General features: G+C 40.1%; 1 protein-coding gene across 31 annotated transcripts in view; it reads left to right on the forward strand.

Moving 5' to 3' along the window:
• Positions 1-21,293, forward strand: part of RBFOX1 (RNA binding fox-1 homolog 1) — a 2,485,711-nt gene that overhangs the window by 1,940,300 nt on the left and 524,118 nt on the right. The window lies entirely within an intron of this gene.

The raw sequence follows: 21,293 nt of genomic DNA on the forward strand, positions 1-21,293 counted from the left end.
GAGTGCGTAGTCTTTATTCAAGAAAACTCCCGAATCAGCAAATAGCTTGTGAGCTTACAGGCAAGGTTCTGAGGGAGTGGGTTGTAAGGAAAGAGAAAACTATAGAGAAGTCCATGAATAAATGTGACTCAGAAGGGAGGGGAAATATGAAAGAGAAGAATAGGGGTGGGCAGGGAGATCAGAGTTTGGAGACGAAGGAACAGGATGGTCTCAAAGAAGCCTAGGGCTGAGGTGGCCGGAGCATGGTTAAGGACAACCTAGTCATCAGTTATGGGCTGTGCGTCTCGTTGTTGTCATGGACCAGCCCTCCTTTGACACCTCTGAGCAGTCTGGTGAGGATGGGGTGGGTGTAAAGCATATTTGCCCCAGTCTGCTCTCAGCTGATGCACTAGGATGACTGACCAGCATGTCCAGGCAGACTTCAGCAGCGTCCTTGGATGAGTGCACACTGGGTGGATACGGGACCGACAGCCAAAGGAGCACTGCTCTTATCCATGTGGCATCCTTCCCAGGTTGTGAAGCAACTCAGGGGTGGTGCAGGATCCACAGTGGGGACTGCACAGACCCAGCCACCAGTAGTCTTCTCTTTTGAGTTTTTCTTTCTTTACTGATGACATCAGAGAGAAAGCCCCAGATTGCCGCACTCGTGTTTTTTTTTTTGTTTTTTGTTTTTTTTTTTTTTTTTTTTTTTTTTTGAGACAGTTTTATTCTGTTTCCCAGGTTGGAGTGCAGTGGTATGATCTCACCTCACTGCAACCTCTGTCCCCGGGTTCAGGTGATTCTCCTGCCTCAGCCTCCTGAGTAGCTGAGACTACAGGTTCCCGCCACCATGCCTGGCTAATTTTTGTGTTTTTAGTGGAGATGGGGTTTCACCATGTTGGCCATTCTGGTTTTGAACTCCTGACCTCAAGTGATCTGCCCGCCGTGGCCTCCCAAAGTGCTGAGATTACAGGCATGAGCCACCGCGCCTGGCCTGCATTGGTGTCTTTTATATCCCCCTCACACTTGCCAGTCTTACTTTTTGCAAAGAGATGGAAGGTTTCAGGCTTAGCATGCAACTGTTTATAACAATGTCCCGTTGTTCATTGCACTTGTCTTTCTTTTTGTCTTTTATTTATCAACTTATGAAACAGAAAAGGGAGCCCTTCTCCTAGACCAGGCTTAGTGGTTAAATAGTATCACCCCAAAAGTCACATCTACCTGAACCTTATTTGGAAATAGGTGTTGTTGTTGTTGCTGTTGTTGTTGTTGTTTTGAGATGGAGTCTGTCTCTGTTGCCCAGGCTGGAGTGCAGTGGCACAGTCTTGGCTCACTGCAACCTCTGCCTCCTGGGTTCAAGCAATTCTTGTGCCTCAGCCTCCTGAGTAGCTGGGATTACAGGTGTGCACTACTGTGCCCAGTTAATTTTTGTATTTTTAGTAGAGAAGGGGTTTCTCCATGTTGGCCAGGCTGGTCTCCAACTCCTGACCTCAAGTGATCTGCCTGCCTCTGCCTCCCAAGGTGCTGGGATTACAGGTGTGAGCCATCACACCTGGCTGAAAATAGGATTTTTACAGATGTAACTCATTAAGAGTCTCTAGGTGAAATCATCCTGGACTTAGAGTGGGCCCTCAGTCCAGTGGCTGGTATTTCAGTAAGAGAAAAAGAGGGAGATTTGAACACACAGAGAGACACAGAGGGGAAGGCCAGATGAAGACCAAACTAGAGCTAGGAGTGATGCAGCCGCAAGCCAAGGATGCCAGGACCACCAGAAACTGGAAGGAGCAAGAAAGACCCTCCCCTGCAGTCTTTGGAGGGAGCGCGACCCCGCCAGTACCTTTGCTTTAGGATTTCTGGTCTCCAGAACTGCCAGAGAAAACATTTCTTTAGTTTTAAGCCACCAGTTTGTGATAAGTTGTTACTGCAGCCCTAGGAAACTAATTCACTAGAGGGCTGCAAACTAAGGCCTGAGGGCCAAATCCAGCCTGACACCTGTTTTTGTAGATTTTATTTACAAAAACACAGCCTTACTCATTCATTTATGTATTGTCTATGGCTGCTTTCACTCTGCAAGGGCAGAGTTGAATAACTGCGACAAAAACCATCTGGCCTGCAAAGCCTAAAATATTTACTATCTGGCCCTCTGCAGAAAAAGCTGTGCCAACTGCTCTTGCAGGGAGGTGTTTAATTTATGTGCTTGTCTGGGGGATGCTGTGGGGTAGGGGGTGTTTGTAGTAAGAGTCTGTCTTTAACAGTGTAGAACCACACAAGGTAAGGATTTTTTTTTTTCTAACTTAGATTTCAATTTTTATGAAGCAGGTTTTTTTCCTCCTTAGAGGAAAAACATGAAATGCTCCAGAAGAGTTGACAGCATTAGCTACGTTTAAAAGATTCAATGAAGCAAAATGGTTTTCCGTCTGTTGAATCAATCAGCATTAAAGTTCACTTATCAATGACGGCTTTTCTACGAGCAGCAGCTTTTGTGTTAAAATGGTTAATGGGAATGTGGTTCCCCCAGCAAGCTTTGGTTTGATCTAGAATTTTTGGAGAGTCTGAGTGGGTTTTCTCCTTCTGAGCATGAAATGAACCAAGGTCTCTTTTGCAGCTATGACATAAAGGAAGGGAAGCCTTGTCTGATATTGTGCTAGGGGGCAGAGCCAGGTAGGAAATGGGTAGGAGTGTACTCCAGACCTCAGCCGCCACATTCCATGTGAATTTGTGAACCTCATTGGAGAGCTCAAAAGGGTGGCTATAGGAAATGTAATTATAAGCATCATTTGGCTCATACTGATACAGAAAACCTTCGATTAAGTTGCAGAAAAATGGCCACACACAGAGGAAAGTGATTAGAAGGGTTTTTTTGGTATTCCTGGTTTACATCTTAGTGGAGGCAATTTTTATGTCTTCTTCATATTTCACTGAGAAGCCTCCACCACTTCTAGCCATAACTTCCTTTCCTTCCTGTTACAAATTTTCTTCCTAGATTTTCTCTTCAGTCCCTAAAAATATCCATACCACATTATTTATTCACTCCATAATGCACACCATCCAAAGACAACAATTTTGCCAATAAACTGTTATTCTAATGAATAATTCATGCAGTCTTCGTTCTCCTGACATGAACAAATATACTTTCAAATAAGAGGAGTGTGCCTCTATTTTTGTCTTAACTCCATTTCTTAACATCTTATTTTTTTTAAAGGTTTTGTGATGTCCTTCCTTGAGTGAACTCCATGGGGAATAATTCTGATACTCTAATTAAGAGCAATAAACTATAGCACAGAAACATAACTAGATTTATAGATGGTGTTTGTTACAGTGACAGTGTAGTTTGGATGTAGAGGAAGGAGGCAAATCATTCAGTGTCTCAGGGCAGGAAAACCATGAAGTTCTCACCTATTAAGAAGGCAACACCAATAATTGTTTCAAATTCTGACAATATTCATGGCCATAGTATCCTCATATTTATATGAACAGGGTGTGACGATAATGGTGATGATGAAAATCATAATAACATTATTATGTGATGTAAGGCTAAGAATTTTGAGTTTCTGTGAGATACTAGCCATTGTGCTAAGAGCTTTATGTATATCAGGGTTTCTGAATCTCAGCACTATGGATATACTGGGTCAGATAATTATTCTGTTATGTGTCGGGGGTTGGGGGATCCCCTGTGCATTTGCAGGATGTTTAACAGAATCCCTGACCTAGGGTATCTGCTAGATTCAGTAGCACCTGCCTCTTCAAGTTGTGACACTGAGAAATGTCTATAGACATGTCCAAATGTCCCCAGGAGGATAAAATCCCCTTGTTGAGAAACAGTGACGTACATGATTAATTGCATCTTCAACACATTCTTACCGGATAGGTGCATTATCAGTCCCATTTAAAAATGAAGAAACAGAACTCAGAGTCAATGACAGAACCAAATTTTGATGCAGGGTTTACAAGACTACTTTGTTGCATAAGATGCTACAGAGCATTAATTCATCTGTCTTATCCTTTTACATGGATATTTTCACATTTAAAAAATATATAATTGCAGGGTGCAGTGGCTCATGCCTATAATCCCTGCACTTTGGGAGGCCAAAGCAGGCTGACTGCTTGAGTCCAGCAGTTCAAGACCTGCCTTGGCAACATGGCAAGACCCCATCTCTACAAAAAAATAATAGCTGGGCATGGTGGCACACTTCTATGGTCCCAGCTATTTGGGAGGATCAGGTAGGAGGATGGCTTGAGCCTGGGAGGCGGAGGTTGCAGTGAACCAAGACTGTGCCACTGCGTTCTAGCCTGGGTGATAGAGGCAGACCCTGTCTCAAAAAAAAAAGCATAAAAATTAGTATTTGGTGTATACATACTGGATAATTAATATTATCTTATGTTTTGCAGAGACAGAACTTCAAATTTCCAAAACCCCTTGAATAGAAACCATAGCATCATGACCAGATTAATACTTCTTAAAACAATAGCAATAATAAAAATAACAATTTATCCTCCTGCTCCTCACCACTGTTAATTGAGCACTCTGTTTTGAGCGATGGTGTCTTGTTCTCTCTTTCAGACTGGAGTGCAGTGGAGCAAACATAGCTCACTGCTGCTCTAGTTCCTGGTCTCAAGTGATCCTCCCACCTCAGCCTCCTGAGTAGCTGAGACTACAGGCACAGGCCACCACACCCAGTGAATTGAAATTTTTTTTTTCTGAGATAGGGTCTTTCTGTGTTGCCCATGCTGGTCTCAAACTCCTCAACTCAAGTGTTTCTCCCACCTCACGAGTAGATGGGATTGCAGGTGCGAGCCACCACTTCCGGCTAATTGAGCACTTTCCATGTGAGAAACTAAAGGATTTAACTGGATCACCTGTTTAATTCTCACATCTTAGAGGTACCTACTTGGGGTATCTTTTAGCCCTAAGCTGTATAATTCAGAGTTGTTTTGTCTTGTTTCAGTTTGGTTTCTGCTGTATCCTCACATACAGTGAAGGCTCCATACACCTTGGTTGAATGAATGTCTTCATGAGCAGCTAGAGTCTTAGAGAAAACATGTAACTTACTAAAGTGGTGGCAGAGCTTCCACTTAAATCCAGGAGATCCCTTGCCTTTAAATCCACTGCTATCTGCTGTGTGCTGTTGAGGGTTTCGTCGAAACGTCCAGCTCTGCCCTCAGCGATCTGGTTGGGTCTGTGTTTTACGACTCTATTTGTGTATCAGATGATCTTAAAACACACTGTCTCCCATCTTACTCCAGTCTGTTTGCTCACTCTCTGCCTCTCACTTGGAATGTCTCCTTCATTTCCATTTGTCTGAATCTTATTTCTCTTTGGAGGTCCAGCTCCATACCAGCCTTCTTCCCAAACACTCCCCCTATGTCCTGGGCACTCTCAAGGCCTTACCTGCCGCCGTTACCAGTCAACAATTGGTGAAGAGCTGTGCAAGTCACAGGCACCCAGAACTAATTCCCAGGTCTAACCCTCCATGAACTATGCTCTTAGGAAAGCAGCCTAAAGTCCTTGAAACCCCAATTTCCTCATCCCTGTGATGAAGACAGCAGTGTCGTTGTACATCCCAATTTGCTGTGAGGGTTCAGTGGGAAAATGTTTAGCTCGGCTCTTGACACACAGTGTGTTCTCAATGAATTCCTGCCACTGCCAATGTCACTTTATCCCTGTTTTGTATGTTCTCTGGTTGCTTTATGTATGTGTGCTTTCGAAATAGATTGCAGGATTATAGAAAGAGATTTATTTCAGTGTGAACCTTTAATGTGACACAAAATTCAGCACAAGGGGTAAAACTGTGGCCAAGAGGCCACCTCAGTGTTTAGAATGTAATTTACTCTCTTTATATTCTGAACCGTGGTGTCTTTATCAATAACATGGAAGGGACCATTTCCATTTACTTCACCATACCAGAAGGGCCATTGCAAATGAGTTTATTTGTAGGATAAGCAATCAGCTTGAGATTTCTGAGCAGCTAAACTTCAGAACTGTAATAACTCATTATCAGTATGTCTCCGTACTTCATCAAAGTTCCCAGGTCCTTTGAATTTTGGCTTGGCCATTGTCTTTTTTTAGCTATAAAATTTTGCTTATTGTATAGCTAAAGTGGGATGATTACTGAGATACATCTCTGCTTATGAGTGCCACTTAAGGGAGGATATATCCTCAGGTAGAACAATTTCCAGAGAGGAGATGTGGGCACAGGGTCTGTGCCTGCCCTGGAAGCTGTGTAGTGTAGCAGGAAGAATCCAGCATTCACAGAGAGCCTGATTTTTGCTTCCAGTTTTGTCACAATTCACATGATATTGGGCAATTTGGAAAAAAAAAATTCTTGACGTGCTTTAACGTTCTCATCTGTAAAATGAAACATCCCAATTAGATAAGTTATAAATGACCTTTCATTTCTAGAATTCTGCATCCTGGAATTAAAGTGCATTGGAATCAGCCAATAAGTCCATATTTTCTTGTATTACCTAAAATCCACATACTCTACAGTAAATTTACCCCCACAGTGTTTTCAAATCCCATCAAAAAACCCACTCCTTTTATATACATGCCCAGCGGTTTCTCTCTTTTTACTCCTCAATGCCCTACACATCTTCCTAATAAAGTATATAATAAAAGTAAATCTTCCCACTAGTATGTTTATAGTGTGAAGGACATTGTTATTCCCGCCATGGCAGCAGTGGATAAAATATACATACTTCTCTGTCTCCCACAACCACCCTTTGATCCCCAGCCTTTTATCAGCAAATCCAAAGTGCTACCTTCTGCAAATTAGCACTACCTCCTGAGAAATTGTGCCAAGTTCCATTAAATGTAATTAGCATTCCTGTTGTTTCCTTCACATTAGGGGGAAGAAAAAAAAAAAAAAGGACAGAAAACTCTCTCTGAGTTACTGGGAACACACATCGTGCCAAGTTATAGCAACGGAGACAGCACAAGGCTGAAAGCAGGAGGCAGAGGAGGATCTTAACACACAGTGAGGAGTCCACCTACATGGGGGCCCAAGTGGCAGACTTAGAGGTGTCAGTCTTGGCTTTTAAAAGTAAAGGTTGGCTTCCCAATGTAGAGTCAAACAGCTGGTGCAATGCCTTCTGAAGTGAAGGTTTAGAGAACACGGAGAGATGATTATCTGCCTCAATTTAAAACTGACCTGCCATGAGATTTCCAAGCAAAAGACTTGAATATCCTAGAGCAGTTAACTACAAAACTAAAAATTTCACCCCTCAGTATGGTTTTCATGTAAAAGAATTGCAAAACAAACAGACAAAAACTACCATGTATCTGTTTTCCCTAGAATTTCCTGGTAGGAATAAGATGTTAATACCTAACAAGTAGAAAAGAATATGAGTTCAGAAAAAATGACTAGGGTTTAATATCAGACCTATGTTGTGATTATTTGTATTTCATAAAATCTTATTTTCTTGAGTTATAACAAAAATCACACAACTATATTATTAACATAAAATTAAAAGCATCACTACTTTTCTCCTCCCCCTTTTATTTCAAATTACACCATAGACTATGAAAACATGGTCAAATTCAATGTGCATTTAGAAATAATAATTTGAGGAAACTAATAGCTAGAGCTCAGTGCCACTATCCAAAACAGATGTCCTTCCAAACTCCATTCACTGTAATGTTATAAAACAGAATTCGGAAACAGCAGGATATACATATATATCTGTGCATTCAGTGACTCTGAAAGGGAGGCACTGGTTTCAAATGTTTTGTGTGAAAATGAGTTCCATTTGGCATTTTTTTTTTTCTCTCAGAAGCCGTTGTGCCTCTTACTTCTTGCTTCCTTCCTTGTATTTCAGTATTTGTCATCTCGATTACAGTAGTGCATGCTACTTTTACACTTCAACTGCAATTTTCAGAAACAGTAGGGAAAGAGCAGTAAAGATATTAGGAGGTGGTAGTTAAGACTGAGAATGGCTCCAGGAGGGTGGAACACATTTAGGATGTTTTATATTTTAATCATCTATAAAGAAACTAATTCCATAGGCCCATCTACAGTTAAGTTCCACTTACAGCATAAAGCATCATAAATTGAAGAGTAATATTCTTTATCCCAATGCCATATAACTGTTGTCATATAATACTGTGATGTTGAATCATATGATACATGTTAAATAACCTATTATGCTCAGTGACTTCTCTGAGAGTTGAGAATGAGACCAAAACATATCCCACCCTGGGTGACACTGAGAAAGCAAATGAAAGACATACCATTTGGTCTTCCAAGAAAGAGTTCAGTCAATCACAGTGAACTGGTTGGAGTATATTCATTAAACAAATATTTATTGTGCATCTGCTTTGTGTTAAAGGCCGAATGGTGATTTAAGCTCTAGATTTGCCTTTCCTGGACATATCATAGAAATAAATCCACACAATGTGTGATCTGCATAAGGCTTCTTTAACTTAGCAGAAGGTTTTGAGGTTCATCCATGTGGATGCATGGATAGCTACTTTGTTTCTTTATTATTGAGTAATATTCCATGGCAGGGATGGACTACATTTTGTTTATCCATTCACCCATTTATTGATGGATACATGGATTGTTTCCAGATTTTAACTATTATGTAGAATGTTACTCTGAACACTTCTTTCCAAGTTCTTGGGTGGACATATGCTTTCACCTTTCTTGGGTAGATACTTAGGAGTGGAATTGCTGGGCTGGATAATAAGTTTAAGTTTGAGCTTAAGAAACCACTAAACTGGCTGGGCGCAGTGGCTCACGCCTGAAATCCCAGCACTTTGGGAGGTGGAGGCAGGCAGATCATTTGAGGTCAGGAGTTCAAGATTAACCTGGCCAAGATGACGAAACCCCATCTCTACTAAAAATACAAAATTAGCCAGGCGTGGTGGTGGGTACCTATAATCCCAGCTACTCAGGAGCCTGAGACAGGAGAATCGCTTGAACCCGAGAGGCGGAGGTTGCAGTGAGCCAAGATTATGCCATTGCACTTCAGACTGGGAGACAAAGCGAGACTCAATCTCGAAACAAACAAACAAACAAACAAACCACTGAAGTGTTTTTCCAAAGTGGTTGCATTATTTAATATCCCCACCAGCAACATACAAACATCCAGGTTGTGCCACATCCTTGACAACTGTTTGTATTACTTATCTATCTTTCAAATTACTGCCATTCTAGTGCGTATGTGGTGATATCTCATCATCATGGCTTTAATTTGCATTTTCCTGATGTCTAATGATGTTGAGCATCTTTTCAGGTGCGTGATCTTTTTGTTTATTTTTTTTTGTTTTTAGTTCTGGGGTACATGTGCAGGATATGCACGTTTGTTACATAGGTAAATGTATGTCTTGCTGGTTTGCTGTACCTATCAACTCATCACCTAGGTACTAAGTCCAGCATGCATCAGCTATTTTTCCTCCTACTCTCCCTCCTTCCACCCCACCTCCAAACAGGCCCCAGCGTGTGTTGTTCCTCTCCGTGTACCCATATATTCTCGTTGTTCAGCTCTCACTTATAAGTGAGAACAAAGTGCATAATCTTTTGATGAAATAACCTTGTTTGCCTGTGAAATGGGTCTCGGTGAATCTTGATGAGTCTTACATTACTACCTATGATTTCCTTTCGCTTATAAGTCAGCAAAGGCATGGGCAGGGGGCTGAAGTGGGAGAAAGAGCTCCTCCGCCTTTAATGTGGATTCAGAACTGTGTGACAGGGAGCTGAGACTTCCCCTGCCCAGTTATATTCATTGAGCCTATGGGCTGGTTGTGGCAACATGCCACAGGTAGGGACATAGGGCTTATAGGCAAAGGATCCCGTTTGTGCATAAGGCACACTTTAGAAGGTAGGGGTTGGATGCATTATCCCACCCCAACAGCCATATGCTTCCACCGTGTAGCTTGAAAGCCACATGTTACCCTGTCAGTTCAATATCAACGCAGTAGTTGGTATTATTTCTTTTATCTTTTGATAAAATGTCTTGCTCTCTCCTTCTCAGAGTAAAGCAAGTCTCTGCACATGTTTCTCAGCTGGGTTGCAGTAATCTGTGCTCTCTAGGAAAAGGTCACTCTTTAGAGGAGTTGAAAGGACTCCAGGTTCTTATATTAGCCCTCTGAGCATATAAAGACCCAAAGAAACAGACACCAATTCCTCTAATGCACAGCCTTTTAAACCTGGAAAGCTGTAAATGCAGAAACCTAAGCATCTGGGAGGTGCGTGCTTAGCAGCCATCCGATGTGAGTGTCAGTTCATTTTGACACGTGACCAAGATGGACCTCAGCCAACAGCAGTCTCCACTCACAGATCACTGGTGTGGTTAGGAGCATGTACTTTTCATCAAATTTCTTTGGTTGGAATCTCAGTGCTACATGCTAGGTGTGTGATTTTGGACACACACCTAGCCGTATTAAGCTTTGGTTAACAAAACTGTCAAATGGGATTAATAATAATACTTGGTTCTTAAAATCATGGGTAGGATTAAATGAGATAATGCATGTAAGTGCTTAGCACCATTCTGCATTTCTTTAGCTTTTATCCTTTTTATGATATACTTGACTGTACATCTTTGGCACTGGGAAGAATGCCTGGCATATAGAGTGTACTTTGTGACTATAATTTGACCACACACAGTTAAGATATTCATTTATATAATAGATATGTATGAGATATCTATTCTGCCAGTTAATTACACCTCTCAGGAAAAATCCAGCTCTCCTCTTGTTTTTGTAAATACAGTTATGTTGGAATACAGCCACACCCCTTCATTTGTATATTGATTATGGCTGTATTTGTGCTACAACAGCACAGATGAGTGGTGACAGAAATTATGTGGGTCACAAAGCCTGAAATATTTAATATTTGCCCCTTTACTAGAAATGGTTTCCAATCCTTGTTCTGGGTATTGAGAATAAAATAATGAACACGATAAGGTGATATTCCTGCTCTTATAGTCAAGATAAAACAGACCCTACACATACAAATAAACATATACTTACCTGTACACATATGCACAAAAAATCTGTGGTAATCAATGTAAAGAAAATCTACAGAAATGTAAGGAGATAGAGAGAAACCAGGAATGGGTGGGGGGGAGAGGAAAATGTTTTAGATATTTCCCATTTAAATTCCTCTAATCTCAGAATAGAATTTCAGAGTATCTCTTTAGTAATTCATTTGCCAAGGTAGTTTTCAGTAGAAAAATAAAAACTCACTACCCCGTGAAGTCTCATTGAGCACAGCATTCAGGAACCACCCCAGGTTGCAAATAAATTCAGACGTTGCCTGTTATAAAAAGCTGGTTTGGAGACGTCTCCATTTAGTATTGTAAAACTGTGCAAAGAACATGACACTTTGCTGACTGGCACACGTTTTTGTCCAGGAGCAGTTTTTCACACATGGAGAATAGCGAGACTACCACTGCTTCCAATCAAGGGGTACATTTGTGCTCCTTATCTAGCTTGACTGTCGGTGGATAAGACCAAGTTTCAAAAGTATCCATTCTACAAGCAAACAAACAAAAGACCCTGAAGGCCTCAAGAGCTGAGGATGTGAGGAACAAGTAGTGTTTCCAACACAGAGGAATGATAAATGCTGGAGGTTACGGGTAACCTAAATACCCTGACTTGCTCCTTACACATTCTATGCATGTAACAAGATACCAATAGTATTGTAAATGGGTACAGATAGTATGTATCAATAAAAAAAATAATACAAAAAGAAGTAGGTCAGGGACGCTTTGTATGGTTTTCTACTTTGTGTCTTATATTCAGGTGTGTTTTCACAGTAGCTACCTTTGTAGAACAGGTTGCTTGCTGTGACGGCTCCTATCCGAGAAAATTGCATTATTAACTAGGTTGAACCACGAGGTAGGGCACTTTCGCAAAATTCTAGGACAGGGGTCAGCAAATCTTTTCTGTGAAGAACGAGGTCATAAATATTTTAGATTTTGCAGGTCTTATGGTCTCTGCTGCAACTCCTCAACTCTTCTGTTGTAGCACAAAAGCCCCTGTGGAAAATGCATAAATGAATGAGCATGGCTGCATTCCGATAAAACTTTATTTACAAACGCAGACAGGATTTGGCCTGTGGGTTGTGGTTTGCCAATTTCTGTTCTAGTGTAGTTTTTCCTCTGTAGGTGTGCTCAGAAGATCAACTGGAGAGCAGACACAACACGCCTGTGCTCTGCTTCCTTTCTTCTGACCTATTGATTCAGAATCTCTGAGAGTAAAGGCCAACCCTGTACACTTGTACTGTTGTACAGATGCAGAAAGTCAGTATATGTCAGGATATGCTGCTATTACAAATAACCCCCAGGATGTCAGTGACAGCAGCAACAACAACAACAAAAACAAACAAAAAACAGGTTTATTTCTTGCTCATGCAAGGCCCACCATGGGCATCTCCAGGGAAACTTTCCTCCACACAGTGACCTAGTGATTCAGTTTGTCAGAGGCACTATCAACCTGCAGCTTTAGTTTATGGAACACACAGCCTTCTTGATTGACGTCACTGAGAAAAACCAAGAGTAGAAGGTCTTGCAATAGTAATTAAATGACTGAGTCACTAACAGTCTGGGCATAGCTAGTTGCAAGGAGATGGTAAACACAATCTTCCCATGTTCTCAGAAGGAGAGAGAAATCGGATATGGGTAAACACTAATTTTTTTTTTATTTGTTCATAAATTGATTCAGTCGGTGTATCGATTGATTGATACTCAACGTGATGTGTGGACAGTGAAGAACCTGTCTGCATGATATTTATGGGTGTATTTTTGTTTGCATCACCAGAATTTAGCCAGTTATCTACATAACTGAAATCTGAAAGGAAACGACTCTTCAGACTTAGGGTCAGGCAACTTTTACTTTATTATATTTTTCTACTTGATGTTAAAAGTCATTATTAGTTTTGCTAATAACATTCTGGACCTCAGATGTATTTCTGTCTTAAAAAGTCAAACACATTATACTAACCAAATGTGCTTTGATCACACTGCAAGTTATGCCTCAGGAACAAGTTTCTTTACTTCCTGTACTGATCCAGTGTGGTTGGCTTTACTGATTTTGTTAACAAGACCGTAAATAATAATCAAGTCTCTCTTTGTTTACAGTTAACAATGCTGGCCCTTTATAATTTTCGGTGGCAGCACATATGGTGGGTGATAAACTAACTAATAAAGCTGCCTCAGGAAGAATAGTTCTGCTTTTATTTTTATGGCTGTTTCTTTAATCTGATACATAATTAATGTACAAAGTTCAACTTTTTTTTCGGTCAGATCCCAGTTTACTTGAGGTATCCAGAGGGGTTAATGTTTTTTGGTGCATTTGGGGATAAGAGATTGGGATAAAACAACGTATTTTTATCTATATGAAAGGATGATTAACTAGGATTTTTTATTTTTCAAAAAGAAAACAAATTATGCTTGCTTTCAGAGTACATGTCCATTGGAAGTGTAAAGAAATTCTATGTTCAAACATTCTCAAAGCACTCCTTTCCCCTTACCTAAGAGAACAAACATAATTCTAAAAATCTCTTTGAAACATAATTTTCTCTGCCTTCCATCTCTCTCAATGATTTGTCCAATCTCCACAATTTATCTGGCTTCCTCTTGAACTGATTTATGATTCACCAAAATCGGTGGCGGGATTTGTCAAGCTGTAGACCAATTAATTATGTTTGCCGTTGGACCTGTCTGTTAGGTGTTGGCATCTCTATTTTGTGAGACATGTTAAATTTAATGTGGACACATGGTTTCCTTTTTTTTTTTTTTTTTTTTTAATTTTAAAGTACCAAGCTGACCACATAGGGGGTTATTCCAACAGCAACAAAATGAATTTATTTGAGATGCATTGTCCTTCATTTGTATATAGAACTCTTTTAAAATAAATTCACCATATTCCCAGATTTTTTTTCTTTTTGTTTGAGATGGAGTCTTGGTCTGTCGCTCAGTCTGGAATGCGGTGGCACGGTCTTAGCTCACTGCAACCTCCTCCTTCCAGGTTCAAGCAATTCTGCTGCCTCAGTCTCCTAAATAGCTGGGATAACAGGCATCTGCCACCACGTCCAGCTAATTTTTGCATTTTTTTTTTTTTTTTTTTTTGGTAAAGATGAGATTTCACCATGTATGCCAGGCGGATCTAGAACTCCTGACCTCAAGTGATCTGCCCACCTTAGACTCCCAATGTGCTGGAAATACAGGCTTGAGCCACCGAGCCCAGACCTTCAGAGATATTTTGAACAGGGCCTGCTTTTCTCAGAGAAAATATTTTTCCTTTTGTCCATAGCAACGCTGATATCCATGGTGAATAGTGTGTTAGCCATTTTCTGCCTCGCAGAACTATTTTTATAATAATAATAACCAAAGAACAGTAACAATTATTATTATTATTATTTTTGAGATGGAGTCTTGCTCAGTCACTCAGGCTGGAGTGCAGTGGCACAATCACGACTCACTGCAAGCTCTGCCTCCCGGGTTGATGCCATTCTCCTGCCTCAGTCTCCCGAGTAGCTGGGAGTACAGGCGCCCACCTCCACGCCCGGCTATTTTTTTTTTCTTTTGTATTTTTAGTAGAGATAGTGTTATACCATGTTAGCCAGGATGGTCTCGATCTCCTGACCTCGTAATCCACCTGCCTTGGCCTCCCAAAGTGCTGGGATTACAGGTGTGCGCCACCGCGCCCAGCCGAGCAGTGGCAATTTTTATATAGCATTTACTGTATTTCAGACAATTTTTGAATGCATTTTACATATATTAACTCTTTATGTCCTTATGTAATGCTATAAGGAGGGTACTCTAATTATTCCCATTTTTCAGATAGAAAACTGAGACTTAGGGAGGTTAAGTTACAGATACCACACACAAGAAAGGGACAGCGTCTCTGGAAGTCTGACTCCTAATGATGGGTCACTCTTGTCATCAGATGCAGGGCAAGGTGAAGCCCTACATTCTAAAGACCTGTTTTCAGAAACTCTACACCATGTTTATGCACCAGTGTTGATTTATCTGGTAGGGTCCTTTGATTTTATTGGGTAGTACTTTATGGGCTGATAAATGAGATGACACTAAGGATAGTAACAGTTTTCTTCCCTTTTCTGTAAAAGGTGAGATGGTTCCCTGTGGTGCTAGAAAGGATTGCAAAAGATTTACTTGGGGAAAATTATCTTCCTCTGCACTCCCCTGCTCCATTTCTACTGTGAGTTATTATGATGGAAAAAAAAAAAACCCCGCCAGAACATTGGCTTCAAGGTGAAAATATTTAGGCAAAATATTACCACAGGGAAAGTTTATTTTAAGCATCAAGGTTAAAAAGAAGCATGTGTCAGATTGAGGATTTTATGCTTAAAGCTCATCACAATGCCATAAAGTATTTGGTTGGCAAACTTTTCCTGCAGAGGGTCAGATAATAAATATTTTAGGCTTGTGGACCATACGGTCTGTGTCACAACTACTCAGCTTTGCAGTTGTAGAGAAAAAGCAGTCATAGGCAATGCAAAAGCAATTGAATGTTGTTGCTGCATTCCAGTAAATGTTTTCGACCACAGTCAGTGAGGCTTATTTGGTCCACAAGCCATGGCTCACTGACCCCCTGCTATCAAGGAATGACCAGGGATTTGAAGATAGGCTTTCACTCCTTCTTTGCTGTGTGCCAGGTGGATGGCCTTGGGAAAGTCTTTGAACCTTGCATAGTCAGAGTCTCTCTAGATGTTAAATAGGGAAACTGCTATGCCCTTGTGACCATGGTCATGAGAACTGAAGGAGTACCAGAATTGAATGAGTGAAGTACTGGATTCAAAAAAAGAAATTCCATGTCATCCTTGTCTGCCCTCTGCAAACCCCTTTGTTTCTACTTTTCCCTACCTTGTATTATTTTTGTTAACAAGTGGTAAGAGTTAACTAGGGTCCCCTGAGATTTTTAGGGTGCTTTTACATTTTGGTAAGGCTAGTATTAGAAAAGTGCTCCCTAACGGAGACCGACCAATCTTCCTCCGTCCCTCCCTCCCTCCCTCCTTACCTTCCTCCTTACCTTCCTACCTCCCTTCCTCCCTTCTTCCCTTCTTCCCTTTCTCTCTCTCTCTCTCTCTGTCTCTCTGTCTGTGTCTCTTTTTGTCTTTTCTTTTCTTTTGAGTCTTGCTCTGTTGCCCAGGCTGGAGTGCAGTGGTGCGATCTTGGCTCACTGCAACCTCTGCCTCCCAGGCTCAAGCAATTCTTGTGCCTCAGCCTCTTAAGTAGCTGGGACTACAGGTATGCACCATGCCTGGCTACTTTTTTTTTTTTTTTTTTTTTTTGGTTTGGTATTTTTAGTAAAGGTAGGATCTCGCCATGTTGCCCAGGCTGGTCTCAAACACCTGAGCTCAAGTGATCTGCCCACCTCAGCCTCCCAAAGTGGTGCTAGGATTACAGGTGTGAGCCACCATACCCGGGCCCCAGAGGAGAGCTTTCTGAGTCACCATATGTGAAGTGGTTCTTATATAATTGCTAGGAAAAAAATCTCAGCCATCGAAATACAGGAAGGAAAAGGGTTAATTTCTTTGTACCAGAGAGAGTGAATAAGAAGCATACCACTGATTCTTCCAATCTAATGTACATGACATAAGTCACTAAAAAAGAATAATGTTCTTCACTGATAAACTGAGTGAGTCTTCGAAGCTTGTTCATGACAATTCTTTAGTCATTGCCAATTATTTGTAGTTGTCTCATAAAATGAAACCTATTAGGAATCTTTGACCTAGTTACCTTTTAGGGTCAGAGACTTTGGAGCTTTTTTTCATATTATAAGCTACATGAAGTTGTTATAGGGTTGCTAGTTTATCTTTGCTTTGTAAACAGTGATGCTTTTATATAGGTACATTAGGTTGAATTCCGAGCACCACCTGCCTCCATGCAAAAAAAAAAAAAAAAAAAAAAAAAGACCAAAAAGCATCTTCCATTCTTACTGAAACCCCCTCTCTTCCTGAAACGTTCTCACATTGAGGCCTGATGAATTAGTTCATTTCCTTAGCTCTAAAGTTCTTAGCAGTGGCAGCAGCAGCAGCAGCAGCTGAATTTCTGTTGTCTGTCCTTGTTTTACACGTTTTTACCATTTTCTAGATATTTTATGGTGAGCTATTGTCCTAGAAATATGGAAACAGGTGGTAGTCCTAATACATCCTGTTGCAAAGAACAGAAACCTAGTTCAGATTCAGTTAAGCAAAAAGGGAAAATTTAGCTTAAAAATATTCCATAGATTCCAGAGGATTCCAGAGGAGGAAGAGCAGCAGGACACACGATGAAGCAAAGACCAGGAAAGGGATCAGCACCCTGGACAGCAACTCTTTCATTTCTCTTTCGAAATGGAGCCCATCACATTTGCCTCACCCGACTTAGCACTTTGTACTCAATCCCTTAGAAATGCCTTCCCTTGATCTCCACATTCCTGAGTTTCTTATATCAATTGTATTTTAGCTCAAATTCTATGTCTTCCAAAGATCTTCCCTGGCCACAGCAATTACATGCCCTGGTCATAAATTATCTTATTTTCTTTGTTGTTTATTTATCATATGCACCTTCCCAGACCGGAAGCTAAGCTTCCTGAGAGCTAAGGCTTATTTAGAACAATGCCTGACATGTCATGGACACACAGCAATATTTTTGCTTAAATACATGTATAAATAAGAGAATGACCCCCTAACTCCAAATTTCCTAGGAGAGAGAATCGAATTGCACCAAGTGGGATCAGTATTCACCCCTCATTCCATTAGTTGAGGCAGAGTGGGTTGGGTCAGATAGAACAGCCACTTCTCCTGGCTGCTCGTGTCTGAAGGGAGGTGTACTTAGTTGGAGAGTAAAAGAAGCCATGGTGAATTAGGAAAGCGTATTCCCCCAATGACTACAAGTGTGTCGTGCTTGTGAATTTACAGAGGGTAGTGAGGGAAGGGCTTGATCTCAAATTTGACAGAAGAAACAGAGGCAATTTTTTTCCATCGGAAAATCCTTACCAGCACTGGAGGCCACTGGGCACCATGACAGTATCCTGAACAAAAGAGTTTTCTTTATTTATTGTTATTAAATAGTGAAATCTTCATTGGATTCATCCAAATTTTAGCTATAAGAGATGCGTTATCTATTTTTTCGTTACTTTGTCAATAGTTCTGAATAAATGTGTGTGTGTATGTGTGCTTGCACATGTGTGTATTTTTTTTCCAGGCTTTCAGAAGCCTGCATTAATAATTTCATAGGGTCCTGAAGCAGGAACATGTATGAGAATACAGAGGCAGATGATATCTCCAGGCAGGAATTAGGAAAGAGTTGACTCCCACTGAACACAAGCTAGGGCTTAGGCTTACTGTTAGAATAAAATTGATAAAACTTAGAAGAACATTCCATCTTCTTTCAGTGTGGTTCAGCAAGGAGCTTTTTAGAACCTCCTATTATCAGGTGTGGTTTTAGGTACCATTCATATCAGGTCTCTGCTCTCATGGAACCACTGTACTAACTGGGGGAGTAGTTTAAAAGAGATAGATGGGAAAGAATAAACCAATAAAGAGAGGGTAACGTTTCAGACTGCAGTGATGATGTCATGAAAGAACTGAAATAGGATGATGTGAACTGAAATGATGAGGGGTGATGCAGATGGCTGGAGGTGGCCTAAAGCCCAGGAAAATGGTGTTGGAGAAGAAGGAAGGATTGGTGAGAAGAGCCTGGCAGCACAATGACTTGTGTAAAATCACTGACAGGAAGGGGCTTGGTGTATTTGAAGATCAGAAAAAGAGTAGCACAGAGCTGGAATTAGCTCCATGAACAAGTAGAGAGAAGGAGGTGGAGAGGCAGATCAAGGAGGACTTCTTTGCTCATAGCAAGGGGGTTGAATTTTAGTTTTAGAACAACAGGAAACCATGGGAATGACCTTAGAGAGGAAGACATCATCCAAATTACAATGTACTCTGTTCCTCAACTGAAGAGAGAAAAAAAAACAACCAAGATACAAAAGGTTTTAGCAGAAATATAGGGATAGATGATGGTGATTACACTATATCCACAAACACCACATGACTCAGGGCCTCTGTTTATCTGCATTGCATGCCTGTTTTTACCTCTTCTGACATAGTTACTTGCAGCCCTATCTCATGGTCAAAAGTTAGCCAAATGATGAAAGTGTGACATCTTGGCTGTGCCATTATGACAATCCTTAGTCTTATCTGTTTAGCAAACAGTATGACAACTTGGAATTCTAGAGCGGTCACAGGATACCATGCTTGATCACATGGGTGTAACTAAAAGGATATGAAGCCCCAAACCTGATTATGAACTCTTGTGAAACTTCTCTAAAAATCTGGGCAATGTGGAGTTACAGGTAGAGCCTGAGCTTTGCAAGTCAGAGCAACCTTAGTTCTCCATGTTTATGCCTCTGTGTATCAACTCAGAACTTTAGAGGAGATCCTTACCCTTTAGGTGTGTTTGTGTGCCAAAGTGTAACTAACACTGTTAATGATGTTTACACATAGGTAATATTAAGCATAATAATGCTTAGTTGGTGCCAAAAGTATGTTTGATGCTTTATATATGTTACCTCTCTCAAGCATTACAAGAAACATACAATATGCATATGACAGCCCCACTTTGCAGATAAGGAAATTGATCCTTAGATTATCCTTAGATCAATAGTTGAAATTGTGCAGTAAGTACATGGAGGAATGTCCATACAATTTATCTATTTAAACCACCTAACAATGGGGTATTATGGAAGAGCATATGGGAGCACTTGGCAAAGTGTCAAGCACAGAATAAGTGCTTGATAAGGTTCACATTATACCTGTCTCTCTGCAGATTTCAGACATTTATGACCACAGAATTAATTCTAAAAAAAGCAAATTGAAGGAGGTGTTTGCGTGTATTTTTTTTTTCCTAATGATTCCACTGTACCCTTGAGCATTTTCACGTTTGTGTTTAATCACAGTATCTCAGTCATGATGTTTCTGACAGGCAATTTCCTTAATGCAGTTGACAGAGATGGATTACATGGAGGGCCATTGGATGCTATGGTTTTGTCTGCAAATGATAAGACTAGATTAGAGCTATCTGGGTCTAGTGCCTCCAGTGATACTGCGTCCTAATAATTCTCATGATAACATGGATCATCTTTGTGGACACACACATTCTTGGCCAGATGGGATACACTGGTTTTCAAGAAACCCTGCCACTTTTATTACACTTTAAGAAACATCTGGACTAATATTTGTGTGTCAGAATCATAAATCAATTTAGTCTGCAGAGATAGGCCTAGTTATGCAGTTTATCTTCAAAGGCACTCTTTTTTGCTACCACTGAAACTGGTAAATGATGCACATAAATGTCGAGATATTGAATTCCTTCTGAGATTGTAAAGTCTTTACACTGGCATATGAAGATCTGAGCATCAGTCAGACTCTCAGGTACTTGAGGAGCAAGAGTGATTTGGATTCCACAGCATTTTATCCCTAGATAACAACAAATCTAACCCATTCTTGAGCAACGATACAATGCCCACTGGTGACTCACTTCCTGACCCTTTCTCCCCCTCCTCTCAAGTGTGTCTCAGTCATTAGTTTCTATGTTTGTTGGTGCACATTAGTACAGATCAAAGGGTCATGGACAGTTAGGTTCAGTGATCTTTGCTAACCCTGGGAAACACAAATGCTACTATTTTGCAGATTATTCTTTATTTGTCATTGGTATTTAATCGCACAGATATGTACAACCATTGTGAATGAGATTCCTAGATATCATGAAACTTATCTCTAAAGACAAATATATATAAAAATATACATAAATATAAATATGTATAAAATATACTATGGATATTTATATACTATATACATATATGTATATAATATAGTATATCATATATAAATATACTATATACATATATGTATATAGTATAGTATATAGCATATAAATATAGTTTATAATATGTAAATATATATGTATATAGTATAGTATATCATATATATACTATATACATATATGTGTATAGTATAGCATATAGTATATAAATATACTATATACATATACTATATAAATATACTATATATACATATATATACTGTTTATATACATATTTATATTTGTGTATATGTAGATACATATTTATGTCTTTAGAGATAAGTTTCATGATATCTAGGAATCTTTGTGTCCTTGGAGATTCTGTATGAAACCATGACATCATTATTATAACTCAAAGCATTAACTTAAATCTATCCTACCATCAAATATCCAGTCTATGTTAAAATGTACTCAGTGTTTTGAAAAATATTGTTTATGACTTATTTTTAAAATAGAGCTCTCTAGGCCTGGCTCATGCTTGTAATTGTGGCTCACGCTTGTAATTC

Source organism: Macaca mulatta, chromosome 20 (assembly GCF_049350105.2).
Source record: "Macaca mulatta isolate MMU2019108-1 chromosome 20, T2T-MMU8v2.0, whole genome shotgun sequence".
NCBI classification, from domain to species: domain Eukaryota; kingdom Metazoa; phylum Chordata; class Mammalia; order Primates; family Cercopithecidae; genus Macaca; species Macaca mulatta.